The sequence below is a fragment of the Benincasa hispida genome, chromosome 7 (genome assembly GCF_009727055.1).
Source record: "Benincasa hispida cultivar B227 chromosome 7, ASM972705v1, whole genome shotgun sequence".
Taxonomy (NCBI): domain Eukaryota; kingdom Viridiplantae; phylum Streptophyta; class Magnoliopsida; order Cucurbitales; family Cucurbitaceae; genus Benincasa; species Benincasa hispida.
Window position 1 is genome coordinate 193,178 of NC_052355.1, and position 5,670 is coordinate 198,847.

A 5,670-nucleotide genomic window follows, 5' to 3' on the forward strand; every position below is an offset into this window, starting at 1 on the left:
AGCTACAAAAATAAAACATTGAACGCATAATAACACATAATAACGGGTTAGCTGAGATTCTTTAATGCTGATCGATGCAAACTCATTTTCTCATGAATTCCTAGCACAATTGCCGCATATTCTGCTTAACAACCTTCATAATTCTAAGTAAAAGGCCTAAGATGACATGCATTTCTGCATATCATCACACCCCCAAACTTAAAATCATGTTTGTCTTCAAGCATGCGTTATACTCAATAAATTCTAACTCACCTTCATGCTTTCCTTTGCGATGACTAGCTTCTCAGAATATAAATTACACACACCTCTGACCATTATCACAGTGCTCTCCTCCACTTTGGCTGCTTCTGCAAAAAGATCTTTTCTAAGTTTAAAATCCGACAAGCCTTTGCTAAAAAACTTTTATTCATTCACCGCAATTTTGCGTTTAGCTTTTGAGAATGCATTTGTAAAAAATACTTCAAAATTTTGCGATGGCTTATTCAAATGCGGCATTGAACCTAGTTACGCCCTTCGTTTTGGCTTACCCCCACATGTATCATGCGGGCATCCAACTTTGGTTGCGTTCCATATTCAACTCAACTCTTGTCTCGTTTGATTTGGCTTGCGCCGGACAGAGGAGTTGTACTTATGCACTAATCCTGGCGACTTGCCTTCGTTTTGGCTTGCCCCCACGTATGTCATGTGGACATCCAACTTCGAGCAAGTGTCTTTCACAGCTTAACTCTTATCAACATGGGTTCCCATTGCGTTGACAATGGAGTTATTATTCTAACAAACTCGCTTTTTTTTTAATGATCGCAATGCAATGAACGCAATTCTCCAAGACCACTGTCACCCCCAAACTTAGAGGTCGGCAGCGTTCTCACCGCAAAGCTAAAAACAAAATTACAAGAATGTGGTAATAAATGTTTGAACAAAGGTTTGCACAAAATAAAACTTAAGATTTTCAAAATTTGAAAAAGCTAATAAAAGTAGAGAACGTCTTGCGTTGATTAGTTAGAAAATGTGGTGAATTATACGTACCATCATAGAATCATCGCAAAACAACACAATCGGGAAAGAAAGAATTTCAAAAGGATAAGACATATAAGATAACAGAAAAAGACCTTAGGGGGAACAACGCATGCGATCATGCGTTGGAATCCACGCGATTGAAGCCATGTGTTGAAGGGTGAAAGGAATTCTTCCATTGAACTACGAACCGAGGAGACTTATTATTGCACCTACAAGAGCAAACGTACCACATCCAAGGAAGCAGCCATATATCCAAAATAACAATGAAAATAAAAATAACCTTTACTAAGAAAGCAAAGTAAAGATAGAGTAGAAGACGTCCCTGGAAAAATAAGAGTGTTGTCATCGCAAAGAGTCTTCCATGCAAGAGATGGTTCTCAACAGCTTGGGTCAAGTTGCCTTGACCATTGGAACTTCCGGCAATTGTTGGGTGCATGCGGCCGTCATGTGCTTAGAACTGCCTTCAGCTCTTTTACGACTGATTCCCTTCTATCTTGGGATCAACATTGGCTTTCAGCGCATTGCCTACACTTCAATATTATTTGCAATCTGGTCGCACAAGCTGCAATACTCCCAAGATAAAAATTATGCTCGCAGAGACACAAAACATAACAAACAATTAGCTGCCAAGTCCCCAACAACGGCGTCAAAAACTTGGTGACGGAAAATTAGAAGTCAAATTATTCAACAACTAAAATCCCGTGGACACAATATGCGATGCATGTTCTTAAGATATGTGTTGATAGTCATGCGTCGATGGTCATGCATTGGACTGATAATGCGTTAACGAATGTATGCAATGACCATGCGTCCAGTTTCTCAGGTGATCCGAGGTCGAACTCAGGGACTTGTAGCAAAATGAATGCGGTGATATGCATGCAGCGGTTTAAATAAAAGTATGATGGTGAGGTTGCTACGTTAATCCTACTCCTACTCCTAACTAACAGACAACACAATGAGAATATGCATGAAAGATAGAGACACGACAACTCTTGACATGAAACAAATGAATGGGAAAGATAGATAAAATGCAGAGATGTTTTCATTTCAATACTTAAGAGTGACCGCGAGGGCAACCTTAGTCAACGCAAGCCATGTGATCATGCTACACACATTAAAAGCCTAAATCTAGGACGTATGCGGTGTGTATGCATAAATGTCGAGATGACCACATACCGCCACCATATCCTACTTCCTGGACGCAGCCATTGTCCTCTTCGTAGGGTGCATACGCTGTGTAATAACAAACAGAGCTTATTCCTAAGTCTCCATTATTGCTTATGCAAACCTAATCTAGCCCTCTCGAGCATCGATTCTAACCTAACTCTCTCTAGAGTCATTAGGTTCTTTCTTTAGACTCTCTCTCGAGTAGTTCTAAAGGTGTGATGGGCGCATACATAAGACAATGTAACCGCCTGAACTTTGCTGACCTAAGATCATTCCTATCTTTAGTGAACAATGCATACTTTGCTTAATGCGACCAACCACTTACCCTCTCGGGCAGTTAGTTGTTGCTGACTTTACTCATAGACAAGCGTTGCATCTGCTTATAAACAGGCGTTGCTACAGCTTCACACTAAGCAAATAAGGTTTTCTCACACACTCACGCATCGCACCCTTCTCGGTGGTTTGCTACATGCTTCATATCTCTAATCCACACGACTAAGTATGCGATACTCTAGCAATCTCACTAAGTTTTGCAATGAAAGTAAAGATGCTAAGTAGAGAAGATGGAGATGGAGTCGAAGGAAACACAGACAAAAATGCAAATTGAACAATAAAATTGACATTAATTCCTTAATCACAGAAATGTATAAATACAATATAAGAATAGAAAGGAAAATGAAATGACCGGCTGGAAGCAAAGACTTTGCTTCCAGCAGAATGTGCGTCAAGGCTGTCGGTGGTCCATGGGATGGGTCATGAAGCTGACTCCTCGAGATCTAGCTCCCAGTCAAAGGCTCCAGTCCGTCACTTGATGGATGAAGGATGTGAAGAACTCTCAACGTCTTTTCAACTAGGCATTTTCTGATCCACAAGATCCGCCGCTAGCGAACCTCAGGCGAAAAACCTTGGAATAAATTAATTTTTGCTCATTCAGCTTTCTATTTAGTAGAGCTGTGATTGCCGACAACATTAATGGATCTGCCTGAGTCTGACATCGGCCGCGTTTAGTCTGTTTCCCTAACCCTTCTGTCGCTAAAACAGCGTGTAGGTAAATGTCAACATCAAGCTTTTGATTTCCTCAAAGGTAGATGCGTTGAATGCTTCATTCCACCAATCCTGCGTTGTAATTCCCATTAGTAATGCGTTATCGTGTAGCAGCAATCAATTCAATTGACTGCATTCGCTTAATATCGCAAACTCTAACACGAGACCGCAATCGCTTGACGAGCGCAACTCCCATGCATGGACGCATACGGCTAATTACCGCAACATCATAGCTTGATCGACGCATACGCTTTGCGATGGAAGAGTTCTTCTCTCCGCATGCGTCCGTCAATGTGGTGGTCCGTTTCCATGTTTGCGTCAAAAACTTCCCTGGCATTAGCTACAAAAATAGAACCAATGAATGCATAATCACATAAATAACGGGTTAGCCGAGATTCTTCCCCCTTTAATGCTGAGTCGGACCGCAAAACTCCATTTTGTCATGAATCTTAAAGCACAATTATTCGCATATTCTGCTTAACAACCTTCATAATTCTAAGTAAAGGCGAAGATGAACGTGCATTTCCTGCATTGTCATCAGTAATCTGTGAATAGAGTATCCCATGAGCTTATTAAACCAATGTTTGAAATGGGGTTGTACCTCTCCTTTGCTCCAACAAACAAAGTTGCTTTTTTTGTCGAAGATGAACAACAAATTTTTCCAATGAGGTGAATGGCACCACTTCTAAATGCCAAAGAACTACGACCATCAGTTCCTTCCATAAAAATGGATTTTCCTTGCGCCTCGAGGAAAAGCTTTGACTAAGTAAGCAAATTGGTCTGTCCTTTCTGGCTTAGCAATGATCCCCATTCCAACCGGATGCATGTTTCAATTCAGAAAGGAAAGAGAAAAGCCAGGCAAAGCAATACCCGGTATGGTCCCACCATGCTTCTTTCAATTCCCTGAAGGCCTTTCGTAATTTTCAGTCCACTAAATTGGTCTTCTGAAGAGGTTGTGTTAGTGGATGCTGCAGATTTGCCCATAATTTTGGAATAATCTCCGGTAGTATTTGTTAAGGTCCAATGAATCCCCTAAATCTTCACTATTCTTGGGTTCGACTCACTTTATCATTGCTTGCACTTTCTCTTTCATCGGCCTTCAACTCATCTGCAAGACACCCAATGTCCTAATATTGGATCCGTGTTTGCAAAAGGAGCAACTTCTTTTATTCACTTCCAGTCGTTGATCGTTGCAAACATTGAAAATGGTGATCCAGATGTGTTTTAATGAGTAATCAGCATCAGGACTGTTGATAAGTGTATCACAAAAGAACACGAGAAACAAACCTCGAAGAAACAGCCGAAAATATGGATTCATCCAAACGATGAACCGGGGCATTTGTTAACTCCGAACGACAATCGACTAGAAATCATAGTGCCCTGTCATCCGAAACACCGGCTGCTCAAATGTCTCTTTCGTTCATTCTAGAGTCTGGTGATATCCGTACTTTAAGGTCGAGCTTGAGTAAGAACCTGCCGATCCATGAAGTTCCTCTAATAATCCTTCAATCACTGAATTTGGAAATTTGTCAGCTATGAGCTTTGATAATTTTCTACATTGATCCCACGCCAAAATCTCCAACCTTCGTCTTTCTTTGAACCAACAACACGGGCTGAGTGATTGGGCTTCTGCTTGGTTTGAATTAATGCCTTCAACATTCTTCTCAAATGACCTTGCGATATTGTCATTACACTGGAGACATAACCCTTTCCAGGCGCGTCCCAATAACTAGCTTCGGACAAACCGTTTCACTGGCGCCGTCTTTCTTCACACCGGGTTGATTCCGCCTTTGAACGGTATGGATACTGTCCGACCTCAACTCGTCCCTTTTGGGCTGTAATTTTTGTGCAATTGACGATGAAGCCTTACTACCAGATCGTTTGTGCTTCCCTTCTGGTAGGTGCAAAACTAAGCCTAAACTCACTCAGGGCCATTTTATAAGAAGCAATATTCCGGATCGTTTGACTATTGGGAGCCTTCCTTAGGTTATGATTTCTATTTAAACAAAACATCTATTCAATAACAAACTTATTGAATTCAGAATAAGTTTTATTGTTTACAAAGCCAACGAGTTTAGGACATAAAACCCAACAAAAACGATCCTTTACTTGAGAAAGGTATAAAAGCCAAAGAACCCTTAAAGCTTATACATTCAAACTTTTGTGGTCCGATGAATGTTAAAGCAAGGGAGAGTTTGAATACTGTCAACACTTTTCACTGACGATTTATTCTAGATACGGGTATGTTACTTATGCAACACAAGTTTAAGGTTGAGAATTGTTAGTAAAAAGGATAAACACCTTCCGATCAGATCGAGTGAAAAGTAACATGATGTAGGATCTAAGAACTAATATGATAGACATGGAAATCATATTCTCAAACTCTCAGCGCTCGGTACACCTCAAAAGAATGGTGTATCAAAAGGAGAAACAAAACCCTGT